Source organism: Dermacentor variabilis, chromosome 6 (assembly GCF_050947875.1).
Source record: "Dermacentor variabilis isolate Ectoservices chromosome 6, ASM5094787v1, whole genome shotgun sequence".
Classification (NCBI taxonomy): Eukaryota; Metazoa; Arthropoda; class Arachnida; order Ixodida; family Ixodidae; genus Dermacentor; species Dermacentor variabilis.
In genome coordinates, this window is record NC_134573.1 from 61,399,486 (window position 1) to 61,418,101 (window position 18,616).

An 18,616-nucleotide genomic window follows, 5' to 3' on the forward strand; every position below is an offset into this window, starting at 1 on the left:
TTCAGGGGGTCCACGGGGTGATGAGAGAGGCAGTCAGCGTCCTTGTGAAGGCATCCAGCCTACTAACTGACAAGAAATGAAAATTCCAAAATTCTTGGAACCGCAAAGCCTAGCGACCTAGCCGTCGTGTCGGGTGCCGGAGGTAAGACAGCCAGGAGACTGCGTGGTGGTCTGTGACGACCGACACCGTGCGGCCATACAAATATGGCTGGAAATAGGCGACAGCCCAAACTAAAGCCAAGCAATCCCGCCCGGTGATGGAGTAATTTCCCTCGGCAGGTGACCGCAGGCGGCTGGCGTAAGCTATCATGAACTCGGTACCATTCTGCTGTTGGGTGAGACCAGCACTGATGCCATGGACGCTTGGATCAATGTGGACTTCGGTCGGTGCAGATTGATCAAAGTGGGAAAGTACGAGAGGGGCGTCAGAAATTCGATAAGAGCGGCGAACATGTGAGCGTCTTCAGGGCCCCATGACGATGGCGTGTTCTTTAGAATATCTCTCAAAGGCCGAGCGACGAAGGCGAAGTTTTGACGAAACGGCGAAAGTAAGTGCACAGGCCGATGAAGCAGCGCACGTCAGAAGCAGAACGTGGCACAAGGAAACTGCGTACGGCGCGAACATTTTCCGGATCTGATTCGACACCGGATGCGTCAATGAGGTGTCCCAACACGGTAATTTTACAGGGCCCGCATTGACACTTCGTGTAGTTCAGTTGGAGGCCGGCTTTTCGGAAGAACGCAAGAATGGCAGTGAATCGGGTAAGTTGGCTGCCGAACGTGGGAGAAATAAAAACATTACGTTGTCAAGGTAACAGAGACAGGCGGTCCATTTATAGCCTCGGAGAAGAGAGTTCATGATACGTTGAAATGTCGCAGGAGCATTGCATAGGCCAAAGGGCATGACTTTGAACTAGTATGAGCCCTCCGGAGTGATGGAGGCCGTCTTCTCGCGATCCATTTCATCAATTAAAATATGCCAGTAGCCAGATCGAAGATCGATGGACGAGGAGTATTTTGCTCCGGTGAAGCATTCCAAGGCGTCATCGATGCGTGGTATGGGTAGAGGTTTTTTCGGGTGATCTTGTTTAAATGGCGATAATCGACGCAAAAACGCGAAGTACCACATCTTTTTTCACAAGGACGACAGGCGAAGCCCAAGAGCACTCTAATGGTTCGATGAGCCTTTCGAGGTGGATTTTGTCAACTTCTGATTTGATGACTCTACGTTCAGCATGCGATACACGATGGAGACGCCGACGAATAGGATTCGCGTCTCCAGTGCGAATACGGGGGTGAACAACAGATGTTTGTCCTAAAGGCCTGTCGCCGAAATCAAAGATGGCACAGCACAATTCTTGCAGGAGACATGTCCGTGGCCTGTGCAGAGGTGAGATCAAGTGCAATCAAGTTCGCGAAGTCGTCCGTAAGGCAACTGGAGCTATGAGCTGCACTTGGCGCTAAGAAAGCACTCTCGCCATCCATAATTCAATGCCGAATTGGGAAGTATGAGAAACGCTGGCCAAGACCATGCCGGGTGGAAGCATTTGAGGGTACAGGCTGAAATTCAGAAGCGGAAGAACGACGTTGTTATTAGTAATAGTAACCAGCATATGCGGAAAAGCAACGTTACCCTTCAAAAACACGTAGATTATAGGGCGAATGGTACATTCACCGTCAGGGATCAGTGGCTGTGCGATCAAAGTGACGTGACTGCTTCTCGTGACAGACACACATCATGAGGCGAACACAGGTGCAGTGGAGCAGTGCTTCGAGCAACGGCGACTTGAGGCAGTTCGAATTGAAGAACGCCGGTTCCGCCGTCGGTGAGAGCGGAATGATGGGATAAAAATTGCAATCCAAGGATAACGTCGTGAGGGCAGTTGTCGTTCACAACAAAGAGAGCAGTAGTACGGCGACCGGCTATGCTTAGACAGGCAGTACACTTTCCAAGAACATTTACCACGTCGCCGTCCGCCACATGAAGCATTTGGGCAGCTGCTGTGGTGAGGACCTTCTTAAAACATCTACGTAGGCTAGCACTCATCGCAGATATGTGGGCTTCAGTGCCGACGAGCTCTGGGACAGGTACGCCATCTATTTTTACATCAATCACACTTCTCTTTGTGGGCACAGGCAGATAATTTGCTGCAGTGGTAGGCATTGCCGCACCACCAGCGAGGGCTGCATTTGTTAGTTTTCCGAAAGGGTGCGGCCAAATGAAACAGGGGACGAAAGGCGACGTGGCTGCGGCAAACAAGCAGAGTGGTGACGCGTTTGCGGGGAACGAGACTGGTGTCCGCGCGGCGACGATGAGTGACTGTACCACGTGTTTCTAGCAGAGTTGTCGGGCGAAACATTGCGGGAATTTCCACTAAAACGGCTAAGGGTGGTCGGCATGCGAGGTGTCGAGGGCCACGAGTCGCGTCAGTATGGAGCGACACGACCAATGCGGCGACAGGTGCAACATATTGGTTGGTCTTCCGCCGTTCTCTACTCAGTCGGGTTGCGATAACGCGGAGAGAAGCGTCGGGGTGGAGCGAAAATAGTAGAAGGGCGTTCGTTAGCTCTGGGACTGGAGGGAGCACAGACAGAATGTGAAAAATTGTTTTCGAGTTCCTGGAGAACGATGGCTTGTACAAGGCGAACTGAAGAAGTGGTAGCTTCGGGACTACGCGAACAGAAAACTCAGGGGGCCATCCCATCCAGTTTACGTCGAACGATTCACACCACTTCCTCTGAAGGTGACCCATGCTGCTGCGCGGGTTAGTTTTCACACGTCGACGTTGCGGAGGTATTGGGAAGTCTGACGAATGGATGCAAGACATGTCGGGTGTTGGCCTGCTCGAATTTTCGGCGCTCTTTAATGACAGCATCAAATGTAAACTAGCTTTTGCACATGAACAGATTAAAGGCGTCGTCAGCAATGTCCTTAATCACATGCCCGACCTTGTCAGCTTGAGTCATGTCGTGAATGGCCTAACGACAAAGTGGCAGCACGTCCTGGATGTGCGAGACATAGGACTCCGTGGGAGATTGGGCACCGGAGGCCAGTTCCTGCTTAGCGGCAATTTTACGGCCGGCTGGATTGCCAAACTACTCTGTCAATTTCTCTTTGCATTGGTCCCAACTGGTTACCTCCTCTTCGTTGTTTTCGTGCCACACCTTTGCCGTGCGTCTTAGGTAGACCAGCATGTTGGATAGCAGAAGCGTTGGGTCCCATCTCTTGATTCCCCTTACGTGTTCATACATGACCACCCACTCTTCAACATCCCCACCATTGGTCCCGTTGAAAGTTCCAGGATCCTTGAGTTGCACAACCACAACCGAACGTGGCAGCGACATAGCTGGTGACGATGACGTAGGAGGCGGCAACGGCGTTGATCGCGCGTGCTCACTCTCATTCATGGTACGGATGGTGAGGCGACATCCACTGCGGAGCTCCGTTTCCAGGCGCGGTACCCCGCACCTCCCACCAGTATGTTACGAGGATGTTGGGAGTGCCGAAAGAGTGCATTTACAGTATATGAACAAAATGAGCCTGATTAGTTAAGAGGGCTGACCACCAAAAAAACGCATCAGCCAATGTCTGCCGATCTCCTTCTTTCTCGCTCTTCTTTCACCCTTCCGTAACAACATGTATGGACACCCCTCCCCTCTTTCTTCCGGCTTGACCGGGCGTAAATGGCGAAGGATGTTCCGTTAACCAGCTGCACGAGCTCATCTTTCAGATGTGGAAGGTGGCAAAATTGTCGGCTGCAGCTTCATCAACATCCTGCGTAATATTTGCAGGAATGTGCGGACTGAAAAATTTAATTCGCCAAGTGATTGCTAAACTACTTGCCTGAGCGAAACGGTTCATATGCGATGCGCTCGTTCGGTGTGCTTATGTCCCATCATGGTTAGTGTGTCGTCAATATGTAAACCATATTCCATTTATCAGTTTTGCACAGTTTGTATTAGTTTGATATCAATTTCGCTGCGTGAATCAAAACACGGTCTCCTAGTCATAGCTAGCTTTCTCTTTGTGATTTTGTTGTTGTCACGGTGGCGCTCTACAGGGCAGGGTATCCAGCCCTATTGTGTTTAAACTAACTATGGATGGCCTTGCTAAAATATTACCGAAGACAACTCACCTATCAATGCACGCTGATGATATTTCTCTTTGGTCTTTTGTGGTGACTCGTATTCAACTGCGCGCAAGAATGTAGCAGGCAGCCACCCGAACTTGTAGGTATATCTACAAACAAGACCTTAATGTATCCATCTAAAAATGCGTGTTAATCGCGTTTACCCTGTAAACCCATGATACCGTACCGTGTTACTTTCAATGGCCAGGCTAACAATTACAAGAAGCCTTACCACTTTTCAGGTGTCATTATTGACAGGGACCTTTCAAGGAGTTCCCACTGCATCTACCTGAAGCGGCGACTAACTTCGATTGTAGATATTATGAGGTTCTTGTACTAAAAAACCTGAGGCACCTCGGTATGGTACATGATGCAGCTGTACAGAGCACTGCTTCTGGTTTCTCTGCTATACAGTTTGCTGGTTTTGGCGAACACATGCAAAACAAGCATTCATACCATCGAATGTTTGTTTCGCAAGACCATGCTCTACGGAGATGTTCTGGACTACTACGACGCGCCTCGATTCATGCAACAATCATGATTGCGAGAGACTACTTTGTTCCATCTTGTTTAACGATTGACAACCTTAGAGCACAACGAATTCGACATCTTTGTCGCGTACCCAATCACTATATTGCTCCTTTGCCAGCACAACGAACTCACGCCACATTTTCCAAATTTGTTGCGACACATCATGGCCACCTTCCATCGGCCTTCACGCCAGCAGAAAGATCACGGTTATCCGTTTGATGCCTACATCCGCCATAAGTACGCCTCACGATTCCGGGAATTACGAAGAAACCCCGCCATTCAACAGTGGCTCTACGCCAGTTCAAACTGTCACTGCTGAACGAGACATACGAACAAGAACGCACATTTTCATCGATTTATTTGTCTCAGCCACCAGTTCCACAGGTGCTGTTAGCATGCCCGGCTTACAAGTTACAATTACTTTCCAAGTATGCCGTATGAAGACCGCTCCACCAACAGAACTTGCCGCTCTATATGCCGCTGTTAATTGTATCGCACAAGACAAACTTCGAAAGTGGGTGGGTTTTTTTACTCCAAGGCAGGCCTTCATGGTCTGCAGTCAGCCTTACGACGCAAGACCCATGAACAACTGGTGCTTGAGACCAGAGAGGTTCTGCATCAAGACCTCATCAGCATACAAAGCATCAGCTTTCAATGGCTTCCGGGGCATTGTTGCATTGTCTGAAATGAACTTGCTGATTATGCCGCCCTGTCAGCCGAAATCCTGACACTTCCTATACCCTTATCAAGGACAGACGCGGCGAATGGTCGTTTACTTGTTCAAACCAATACTGAAACTTTGTAGAACACCGCGATTTTATCCAGCTGCCGTATCCACCGACTGAATCCTGAATTGAAGCTGCAAATTCCATTGAACTTATCCCGCCGTGAAACAAGTTTAGTGTGCGACCTCTGGTTAGGAGTGGCTTCTACGAAAACCTACTCATTCGTTACTGGAATAACCAACACACAGTTTTGGGACACCTGCAAACATGTTGAGACGATCGGGCGCGTGTTACGTTTTTGTAGTCTCTATGAGATGGCTCGCAACGTTCTCCGGACAGTGTTAAACCGATTAGACAGCAGACAATTTTCAGATGATATGATTCTGGCACCATGGTCCCACGCGCCGCAGGCTTACAATGTCATGCGCGCACTGCTACGTTTCATGAAGTCGACTGTACTCAATGACCGATTTACGAGTTATAGACAACCGCACATATTCTCACTGGTAGTACCTTTTTCCCTCCCTCTCCTTTCTTTTCTTATCTTAAGCTCTTTCCCTTGTGTAGGGCAGCAAACCAGACATGCGTCTGGCTGACATTCCTACGTTTTCTCCCTTATTTTCCACCTCCTCTACCTGTTCCTCCTCCTATTGTTGTTGTGTGGTTTTTGTTGTGTAGCTTCATGTCACAAATACAATGTCCTGTTTCGCCATTGCAGAGATTTACGAGAAGGGGAATTTTGTGAGTATACCTCGTGATATTCTTTCAGGTTATGTGCCTTTGTGACAACTGGGAGCAGAGTATATTGAAAAATATGGCAGATAGTCATTAAGGATATCATAAATAACTGGTTGATTAGCAATTATAGATGAAACATTGCAATTAGGGAATTCAGGACCCAAATTCATGTTACTAGCTCAGCAAAAGCTTATTCTCTAAAGAAAATCGTCTTGGGTGCTAGAGTGTGAGTGAGAAAACTTATTATTGAATCAGAACAATTGGACTCCGGCGAGTTAGGGACAACCGCACATATTCACTCTGATTGTACCTTCTTCCCTCCCTCTCCTTTCTTTTCTTGCCGTAAACCCCTTTCCCTGTGGTAGGGTAGCAAACCTGACATGCGTCTCGTTTACCTTCCTACCTCTCCTTCCTTTTCATGCTCCTCCGGCACCTCCTCATCCTGCTGTTCTTGTTGTGCAACTTCATGTCAGAAATACAGTGTCCTGTTTCAGCTATGCGGAGTTTTACAAAAAGATGAATTTTGCGAGGATATTTTCCGATATTCCATAAGAAATTCTCGCTTTTCGCATAGTGACGCCAAGAATCGACGGAGAGCGTGCTCCCTTCCGTTTCCAATCTTGTGGTGGTACCGCAGCTCGAACGATCACGTTTGCCAAAAGCAGCAAATATAGAAAGGGTTTATGGATCAAAATGACGAGAACTCGTAATTGTCATAATATTGGTACCCGCGCAGTAAGCAAGTAGGTGGTGTTTTCTGATAGGCGGGGGGGGGCGGAGTGAGTTCAGCGGCACTGGTGCTATAGGCTGCAGTACTTTGGCATTGGGGGCAGCCGAGTATGGCAGTACCGAAAGAAATAAGAAATACTGCACTAGTGACGACAATCTATTTATCCTCTGCGTTGCGAGCGCAGACCAACAGTAGCGCAAGCTTTCGGTGGCATTGGCTTCATCACGGCTTTCTCGTTTTTTGCATGGTGAGCCCAGGTATAGACGGGGTTGCAGAGCCCGCTCCATTTTGTTTCCAATCTTGTGGCGGTACCGCAGGCGGGCTGATCACATTTGCCAAATGCAGCAAACAAATATAGGCTTTATGGATCACAGTGAAAAGAACTCGTGATTGTCGAAGGACTCGTGCCCGCGCAGCAAGCAAGTAGATGGCATTTTCTGGTAGGGTGAGGAGATCAGCGTCACTGTCAAGCTATTTAATTTTTATTTCTGTTAAGGGCTGCCAACAGCCAAAATACTTCACGCCGTAGTACCTACGACGATTTTTGTGAAGGTGTTTGTGGACAACATATGACAGTCGTGCTTCAATTTTGCAAATGCAATATTGCCTGTGAAATCGCTTCTTTACACTTTACCTTTATTAGCTGCCAAGCCTAGCAGTCTGATAGCAGCTGTGCAAATGCGGTTATCACAATTTATCAGTGCAGCACCCTGTGGTATTTGGCTCAGAAAATAAAACAGCCTGTATACCTGTTACATTAGCGATCTCTGGAAATGAAAGAGAAACAAGGGGGGGGGGGGTGTTGTCAACGGCGGCTGTGGTGGTGCTGAAACGTCACCCCCCTCCCTTACTCCCCGGAAATTTTCGAAATCCTCTCCTTCCTGACTGCACGTGGAGGGGGGGGGTAGGTGACCGGTGACATATGGGCCCCGGGTGCCAGACGACCCCCTACGCCACTCGGGAAGAACGCGCCAAATTGACAAGATGGCTGTCGGCACATGCGTCTTGAAAGCAGAGGAACGGCGAAGCTTGTGAGGTGAATGTTGCGTCGACAGCACTTCCGCGAGCGTTATCGGTGACGCATCACTGGCCACATGATTGCACTGCATGTAGGCTGGCCGCACGAACAATTCAGTCGAAGAGCGGGACAGGCGTGGAAACAAGATTGGAAACGGAATGGAGCAGACTCCGCAACCCCCCGCCCCCCGTCTATACCTGGTGTCACCATAAAAAAAAACGTGAAGTCAGGGATGAAGCCAGTGCCAGCGAAAGCTTCGCTACTGTTTGTCTGCACTCGCAACGGAGAGGATAGGGAGATCGACGTCACAAGTGCAGTATTTCATTTTTCTTTCGGTACTGTCATAGTGGGCCGCGCCAGTGCCAAAGTAGTGCAGCCTCTAGCACTATTGACGCTGATCGGCCCCACCCTATCGGAAAACGCCACCTACTTGCTTCCTGCGCGGGCACTAATTTTATGACGACTACGAGTTCTCTTCATTCTGATCCATAAAGCCTTTCTATATTTGCTGCTTTGGGTAAACGTGATCATCGTGCTGCGGTACTGCCTCTGCGTAAATTCCTGGCGTCACCATGCGAAAGACTAGAATTTCTGATAGGACATCGCAAAATATCCTCACGAAATTATCCTTTTTGTAAAACTCCGTATAGCTGAAACAAGACACTGCATTTGGAGGAGGAGAAAAATAAGGAAGGAAGGTAGGAAGGTAAACCAGACCCACTTCAGGTTTGCGACCCTACACAGGGGAAGGGGTTTACAAGACGAAAACAAAGGAGAAGGAGGGAAGAAGGTTTAATCAGTGTGAATATGTGCGGTTGTCCCTAGCTCGCCGAATGCCAATTGTTCTGATTCGAAATAAAGTTTTCTCACTCACGCTCTAGCACCCAAGACGGTTTTCTTTCGAGAACAAGATTTTGTTGAGCTAATCACATAAATTTGGGTCCACACTTCCTGAATTGCAATGTTTCCTTTATAATTGCTAATCAACCAGTTATTTATGATATCCTTAATGATTGTCTGCCATATTTTCACAGTACTCTGATCCTAGTGGTCACAAAGACACATAACCTGAAAGAATCTCACGAGATGTCCTCACAATATTTCCCTTTTTGTAAAACTCTGTATAGCTGAAACAGGACACTGCATTTGTGCCATGAAGTTAGTTACGCAACAAGAACCACTACAACAACAACAGGAGGAGGAGGAGGACAATAAGGAAGAAAATGTACGAAGGTCGACCAGACACGTCCGGTTTGCTGCCCTACACAACGGAAAGAGCTTAAGATAAGAAAATAAAGGACAGGTAGCGAAGAAGGTACTATCAGTGTGAATACGTGTGGTTGTTTATAACTGCACGGCTAAAGCGGTCATTGAGGCCAGTCGATTTGATGAAACGTAGCAGTAGGCGTCACTTTGTAAGTCTGCGGAGCGTGGAGCTATGGTCCGAGAATCATATCATCTGAAAATTGTCTGCTATCTAATCGGGTTCATACTGTCCAGAGAACGTCGCGTGCCATCTCATACAGATTACAAAACAGGTGCCCGATCATCTCATCATGTTTGCACACACACAAATCTGTGTGTCGATCATTCCAGTTACGAACTAATAGGTTTTCGTAAAAGCCACCCCTAACCAGAGACGACACACTAAACTTGCATCAGGGCGGGATATGTTCGATGGAATCTGCAGCTTAAATGCAGGATTCAGCCGGTAGATACGGCAGCTGGAGAAAATCGTTGTGTTCTACAAAGTTTCATTGTTGGTTTGAACAAATTAACGACCCGTCGTAGCGTTTGTCCTTGATAAGGGTATACGAAGTGTCTGGGTATCTTTATAGGCTGACCGGGCGGCTTAATCAGCAAGTTCATTTCAGACAATGCAACAGTGCCCTGGAAGCCATTGAGAAGTGATGTCATGTACGTTTATGAGGCCTTGATGGAGAACCTTTCTAGTCTCAAGCACCAGTTGTTTGTGGGTCTTGTGTCGTAAGGGTCTGAAGGGCTGCCTTCGAGTTAAAAAACCCACCCACTTTCGAAATTTGGCTTGTGCGATGCAATTAACAGCTGCACGCAGAGCAGCAAGTTCTGTTGCTGGAGCTGGCGTAATATTTGATACTTGGAAAGTAATTGTAACTTGTAAGCCGGGCATGTGTCTGGGCACCTGTCTGAGACACATCCGTCGAGGTAATTATGAGTTCTTTGTTCCTATGTCTCGTTCAGTACAGACAGTGTGGACTGACTTATAGCCACTGTTGAACGGCGGGGCTTCTTCGTAGTCCCTTACAAAAAATTTTTGAGGAGGCATTAAATTTTGTTAGTCAATGTTGGGTTTTTGTTGAGGACATATTGAGTTTGTTGGAGAATTATTGGGTTGAGTGTTGAGGGCTCTTGAATATTGGCCACTCAAATTTAATTGAAACACCATTGCGTGCCTCAACGTTGAATAATTGTTAAGGTACCATTGAAAGTTCGTTGTGCTTTGACAGCCCGTGATGTTCGCTTTGTTGAATGGTTGTTGGGTTACTATTGATTCTGCATTGAATATACGTTGTGGTAGTGCTGTTGACTTGTTGTTGAGTTTGTGTTGCCGCCGCACTGAAAAGTACATAGTTGCCCAGTTGAGATGGCATTGAGATTTCAGAAGTCACCATTGAAATATGATTGACGTTTCGTTTGGCTAGTGGATTTTTATTCATATATTGATATTGCTTTGCTGTTCACACTTGCATGCCCCAGTGCCTGCTCATAACTTTTCCAAACACAAACAAAAGCGAAGGAGACGCTGATCAATTTCAAGTACCTTTATTTACACTGAAGATGCGTGGACATGAAGCGTTATGACAGTACATCAGGCACCACTGCATGGAACCTGAAGACATAGGCTAGTATCTACAGCACGTTTAGCAGTGTAAATACATCTGGAAAACCTATACATATGAATTCAATCAAAACGATCATTGTGGTCTTCCATTTCGACTTAAGTGTATGACTAGAAGGCAAAGCCACTCAAAAGGCAGGGCTTAAGCATACCCTTGTAACAACCAACTTTGAACACCTGAACACTTGAAGCTGCTTGCGTGTGAATGCACAAAAGACATCTGAATATGTTACAATAAATTGTTTCGCACACTAACACATCACAGGAAGAGCTACGGCTGAATGTGAAAAGCCAAGTTAACAGACTTGAAACGAATGGCTTCACGTAAATATATACAAGGTTTAGCACACGTCTTTCACAGCGATTGAATTTTAATGAAGTACCAAAGTAGACTTGCCTGAGGTTTTTATTTTTGAGATGTATATATTTTCATGTTGCCCAATTATTTTATAAAATAACATCACTCAACTTAGCTATCAATTGGCGAGACATCATTTAGAAAGTTTTCGGGCATAGTGAAAACCTGAATCATAACTTTCTGACGAGCCAGGTTTGCTTTCTTCAGAAATAAACTTGTAAAACTTTTGTGTAATGAATGCAGCTTATCTCCCTGGCACAACTCAACGATAAACAGTACACCATTTGATTATGCTAATTTGGGGTACAGAAGAGTTTGTTGATCGTACTTCCTCAATTTAGTGAGCTCATGTTCAGGTTATTTTCCTGGACTTCCACACAGCTAATTAGAGCACTTTTTGGGGCATTTTTCCCTACACCCAGCAAATAAGTGGTACCTCAGTCAATAAAGAGATAAGGCAAGGCTAATACCTTGGGCGTGAAGAGAAAAAATAATTATTTAGCACAGAAAATTGGTATAACACACGGCTAACACAATTACAAACAGCCAAATAAATAATCAGCTGCAATTGCAGTATCAAGTACCTGAGAAATAGTCATAAAGGGTGACAAAAGGTTCCAATGACTGTAGAGCCAGATTGATGACAGTGAAAAACGCAAATGCCTATTCGAAACACCAATTACCTCAGTCGCGCAGGTAAAATGTTACTAAAATGCTACCATAATTTTATTGCATAAATACATAAAATTTGCATATAAATTGGGACAAAGCAGTAACAAAGACTGAGGAGATATAGCACCCGTGTTGAAAAAAATTACAAGGAAAGTGATATAGATGCATTCCTCAGCACCCGACATTTCTTTGTCCAATATATACGAAAGGAAAACATGCACTTACCGCATAAGAAAGGTTCCTGCGCCTGGAGAATGCAGCACAGTACAAAGCAGCGTCATGAGAACCGAAAAATACAGCTTAGTATGTTTAAAAACTATGAATGCTTGCAAACCTACAAACCGGCATGAGACATGTCATGCCTTGAATGGATGATATTCATAAATCTTAGACACAGTAAGTTACCATCACTCTTATTGGTTTCCTCAAAAAACTCCTTGAAGGTTAACTAGAAAAATGCACATCAGTGTGAAAAACAAAGAGAAGATAAGGCCCTATGGCGTTCTTCCTGGAATAAACAGCGCGAATAACTTCATGTATCAATTCTACGGACACTTCGCCAATTCGGTGTACATATATATTTGACAACCCCCCAAAGAGAGATGAGAAGGTTGAATTAAGGTAGGAACAAACATGAACGCTGACTCAACTAGAAGTTTATTCATGAAGACAAAGTTTTTAAACACACTGGCCAACTTCACAAAGAAAAAGCCATGGATGCGCAGCAGAAACAGCCCGGCACAACAAAAAAGGACCGAAAGACGTCCTGTAGAATAAGCATGTGCGTCAAAAACTAACAAATACATGAAATCTGAAAGGTTTGTCCTGTAAGCGATATTAACGAGAAGTAGTGCAGCAACTCTTTCCCACTAAGGGTCACAGAAATCTTGCTTATGAACTTTCTTCGTGATCAATAAATAATGCTTCCATAAGTCCTCTTGTGTTCTGGTCTTTGTGATGAAACAATACTACTTTCTGCTCTATACTGCAACACCAGAGGAGTTCGAGAAGCAATATTTATTGACCACAAACGAAACAAATGCATAACCAAGGTATCTGTTGCCCTTCGTGGGAAAAAGTTGCAGTTCTCAAAAAGAGTATTCCTCGTTGGGTAGTGTCACTTATCAGATAAATCTTTCGTTTTTACGAAAGATTTGTCCGATAGTTCTCGTGCGTCACGCACGTTTATTCTACATGACATGACTTTTTCTTATTTCTTTCTTGTCGCACGTGGTTGTTTCTGGCACGCATGCACGGTCTTTTACCTTTGTTAAGTTGATCAGTGTCGTTAATACCTCTGTCATCAAAAATAAACTTTTAGTTGAGCTTGCGCTCATGTGCGCTCCTACTTATTTCGTCGTCCGTCGTCCGCCTCTATTCGTGCTGCTGTTTACAGTATGCACGTATCACTTGGTTAGGCTGGTAAACATTCTCACAAACAAAAGTAAATGCCTCCCCTTCCATCCTTTCCTAGCTCATCCTTTCCTACTAAACGCCAGAGCAAATCGAAAGTAAGCCTTCACAGCGTACATGCGGCACCTAGAACACCACACAGCAACACAAAAAATAGTTGAAAATCCCACTTGATGGTGAGTGGCAACAGAGATATGAGCTTGCTAGTGAATCATGCAGCCACATATGAACGGGTGCCTCTTGCACTACGCCAAGGTGCTCTTGACGTAGAAAACTTTAGCATCTTGGAATTTGCTGCATGCGTAACCTGTGAGAAGGGAATGCGGACAGAAAATGAGATTACGCCGATTAAGAATCTGCCTCACACTGCACATAACCACGCACGAAATAGAAGTACACACTATACTGGCAAGTAAAGATTTCCGACTCTTGACGAGTGCCGTCGAGAAAAGGAAGAAATGGGTTGCGGCGGTAAATGTTAGCTAAGACACACACAGCGATGTTTCACAGCGGGTGAAAATATTCCCAGCTCTTTCAGAACCAAAGGCCAAGCGACAGTGCATAGCCAATACCAAGCAGATATCGAATCTTTGGATAGAAATACAGCAGCAGGAATGACCTAAAGATACGCCGAGAGCGATGCGAGCGTGAGCGTGCCTCTACGAGTGAGAACATGTACATACTGCTTCTTTGAAGCTAGCCGCTCCGGCGTGGCTCCGATCATCCCACGCGATGTGTGCAGAACGTCGCGTACACGCCCTTGCACGTTTTTCGCGGTAGCGTGTGCGCAGTGAGCTAGCTCCATGCACGCGTTATTCTTTGCCGCGCAAACGGTGCTCGAGTGCGACGCTTAGCTCGAGGCGACAATGCGCCGATTGGTGCTCCTTTCGCTTCTGCAAGCAAAGCACATTCGGATCGTTCCAACTCAAAGAGGCAGCAGAGAACGGTGGCATGTTTCGGTTATCGCCTATTAAAATTGTACAGTACGCCTTCAACGGCAACCCGCCACGCTAGATAAAGATGTTTACTGCGGTAGTTTTGGCGGTGATATGCGATAAGCCGAGCCCATCGGCGGATGTGCTCTTTGCCGACGTCGTCACCACACCTCTGTTCATTTGCTGTGTGTATCCGTGTATAGTCACCGCGCGGAAGCTGTCGCTAATCGGTTGGCTGTTCTCCGCAAACCCCAAAGAGGCGAAATATATCTTGCGGTGTGCCGCATCATTAGCAGCAACCTAAATCGAGGCTCGCTTAACCGATACGGCACAAAAGGTGATCACACTAACCGTATGGTATACGATCAGCCACTACGCATTAAAAGAAATAATAATTCTGATTTCCTACGTGCCAAACCAATGATCTGGTTATGAGACAGGTCGTAGTTGCGGGCTCTGTATTAATTTTGACTTCTTGGAAATTTTTACGTGCATACAATGCACGAGCGCTTTCGCATTCCACACCTTTGGAATGCGGCGGCTGCAGGGATCGTATCCACGACCTGGAGCCCCAACTTGCCACGGCGGCCACCATAGTTACAAAATGCGTAAGCGTGAAGTGCAACACTGCCTTCCGGGACGAGTGTGGTACAAGCATAGCACAGCTGCACACCTGCTGCACAAGTATTTGTCGGGGTTCTCCTAAGCTCGTAGTGCCTGCCTAATTATCTTGAAAACAAGCGCGCTTCTCACGTATCGGAACGCGATAACAAGCGCTTAGACGGCCCACGTGAGCCCCTATGAACGATGACGTGGCCACTGTACAAAACTATCACTGCGCAGAGAAGCCGATCCTTATGTTCAATTGTGTTCTCTTATACAAATATAATGAAACATTATTAGACAGCAACAAATGAAGCAATACAATTTTACGCACGTGGAGCGCCGCTGGCTGTTCGCCTACCATTGTTTCAAATGAAGTGACGGCGCCAGTGAGCAGTTAGCTAACTCCGCATGCCCCGGAGCTAGCTCCGGGGCATGCGGTTTGCTTGAAGAAAGTGAACAGTGTGCTTAAAATCTCACGCTTGTCGATGTCAAAATAGAAAAAAAGGCTACGTGTTCAAGAAAACAAGATTACTTACCTATCGGCAGAAATTCGGCTGCGACTTTTTCGGGGCGCTTTCTCTCCAACAGGCATCATGACCTCCGCCGCGCAACTCATCAAAACATCCAGGCTCGCACATCAGTCGAGTACTAGTATCTGCGTGAGCCACCAACTTCAACGGATAAACGTCCCACTTATCGTCGTTAAAGTATTTCACTAAAATGTGCGTCATGATGTCCGAAAAGAAAAAAAAAACGTACTTTCATCAAAAAACACGAGGCTTGAACCACCGCACAACTGCAACCAAGTAACTGAGTCCGAAAGCCGTTCGCAGCTTCACTATCGTATTGAGTTACAAAAACCTTTCAAACACGAAATAACGGCACTGAAAAACCGTTACTTAATTAGCAATAATTTTTTAGCCACTAACCTTCATAAATTTTTAAGGACAACGCAACTTGTAGCGTGAACAATAAATACTACGACCAAGAAATGCGACTACGAAACTAGCGGTAACTATGTGTACTTTTGCAAAAGTGTGCGCAAAACAAAGCTACAACGGTTGCAACCGCTAAGCGCACACACACACACACACGCACACACAAACACACGCACACAAACCCGAACACGAACTTGACGTTTGTAACGTAATCTGGAGATAAAAATTACTACTAATTTTATTATATGTACAAAAGTAGCGCATCTAAAATCGTTTATGGCACCTTTGCACATAACGAGGTGACAAGTAAGGTATGGTAACAGGCCGTTACCTGTATTCCTTTCATTTCCCTTTGGTGTTCATCTATTCAACTGAGTATACGAGACCTGCAGGCTTGGGAGACGAGAGGACGACAGTTCGGAGAGGCTCAAATAAATCGCGTGCTTCTTGCAAGGCGAGAGTCGGGAGCAGCCGCAGGTACAGCGATTACCTGAGATACTGTGGCGGCTGTTGCTGAATCCGAAGCTCTTTGAAGTCAGTGATTATAGCGGCTGCGCGCTGCCATCTCAAAAACCGCGTTCTTTCTTCGATCTCCAGTACCACGGCTATTGGATAAAAAAAACTATATTTGCTTTACGGACAGAGGGTACGTCGCAGGAAATTCGAAGACCTCACCCGTGTATGTTTGTAGCCTGTGCACGCTTGCATCCTGCGGTTCCCACAGCGCGTCCGTTCATCGGAGGTAGCGTCGTCGCTTGTCGGCGTCTGTCTTATCGCCGGCCGCGCTGCCGCCGTGTGTACTTTTGGCGAACTCCACATGCACGTAGTCATCGTATTTGCCAGTGAATGTCGCATTCTTCTGCTCCCCAAAACATGCTCATTTTGGATCGTACCAATGGCTATGTCATCTAGTGTATGTTAAAACGAAGATAGCATTTGTACACCGGAGAAGAAATAAATCGTTATGAACTTGGGCGGTCATGAATCTAGTCTAGCGTTGCCGTTTTTACGTAGCGAAAACGGCCACGAAAGTGGGGCGGTCCCCGAGATAGGCGCTTGAAAGCGCCAGCTGTAGCGACAGCACGAGGAAGTGGCACGCGGCGCACGCGCCAAGCATTTCAGAGTTTTCGAATGAGAGGAGTGTGCGCGCGCTCGTGGCCTATTGGTTACAGTACCGGGCTCGACGGCCGACGTTCGATTCCACCCCATCGGTCACAGATTACTTTCTTGTAAGTAAAACAAGGCGAAAGAAGAACCTGCCGCAAAGTGACAGGAATGAGGTTGGAACGCTTCGTAATACATTTTTGGAATGTCTTCATATGCGAGTCCTAATTATTGTATATTGAACGCAACTGCTACACACGAAAAAAACAACTAGAAAAATCAACACAAATTACCCAATAAAATGTTTATTGAGAACACTCAACGGTAATATTGTTGCGCAAGGGTTGAGTGAGATCAATTGCTCTTAACAATTTGTTAAGTCCGTTGTTTCAACAATTGCCCAACAAAATATCAATGGTTAATCAACAGTCATTTTCGTACGGGATCCCCGGAATCGTGAAACGTACTAATGGCTGTTCTAGGTACCAGAGGGATAATTGCGGTCTTGCTGCTGAAGTGAAGCTCGACGGACGGCAGCATTGATATGTCGCAACACATTTGGAAAAAAATGGCTGGAGTTCTTTGTGCTGGCAAAGCAGCAATATGGTCACTGGGTACGCGACACAGATGTCGAATTTGCGCTCTAAAGTTGTGAGGTGAGTTACTTGGGTAATAATTTATCAAGGCCATCCATAGTTAGGTAAAACACAATAGGGCTGAATACCCTGCCCTGTAGTCCGCCACCGTGACAAAGAAATGGCTAGCTATGACTAGGAGACAATGTTTTTATTCAACACAGCGAAATTGATATAAAACTAAAAGAAACTGTACAAAACTTATAAACGGAACACGGCTTACATACTGACGACACACTAACCATGGTGGGACATTAGCGCACCACACATGGAACGTTCCCCCAGGGCGAGTAGTTTAGCGATCAATTGGCAAAAAAAATTTTTCAGCCGCGCATTCCTGCAATTACTATCTAGGATAATGATAAAGCTGCAGCCGACAATTCTGCGGCCTTGCCCATCGGGTACATGAGCTCGTGCTGCTGCTTGACGGAGCAGCATTTACCATTTACCATTACGTCAGGTCAAGCCGGAGGAAAGAGGGGAGGGGTGTCCATACATATTTTTACGGAAGGATGAAAGAAGAGAGAAGAAGATGAAAGGGGTACACTCGCTGCTGCGTCTTCTTGGTGGCCAGCCATCTTAACTAATCCGACTCATTTTGTACATTTACTGCAAATGCACTCTTTCGGTACTGCCAACATCCCCGTAACATATTGGTGAGAGGTGCGGGGTATCACGCCTGGTAATGAAACTCCGTAGTGGACGTCGCATCACCGTCCGCAACATGAATGACGGTGAGCCCGCGCGATCAACGCTGTTGCCGCCTTCTACGTCACCGTCGCGAGATACGGTCCTGTCACCTTCGGTTGTCTTTGTGCAACCCAAGGATCCTGGAACTTTCTGCGGTACCGATGGCGCCGACGTGTACGAATGCGTGAGGGTAATCAATGAATGGGGCACTACGATTATGCTAGCCAACCTGTTGTTCTACCTCAGAGGCACGGCGAAGGTGTGGTACGAAAACCACGAATTGCAGCTATCCAGCTGGGACCAATGCGAACAGAAGTTGATGCAGTTGTTTGGCAAAGCAGCCGGGCGTAAAATTGCCGCAAAGCCGGAACTGAACTTCCGTGCTCAATTTCTCACATAGTCTTATGCCTCGTACATCCACGACGTGCTGGCACTTTGTTGTAAAGCTGATCACGACATGACTGAAGCTGAGAAGGTCAGGCACGTGCTTAAGGGCATTGCTGACGACGCCTTTA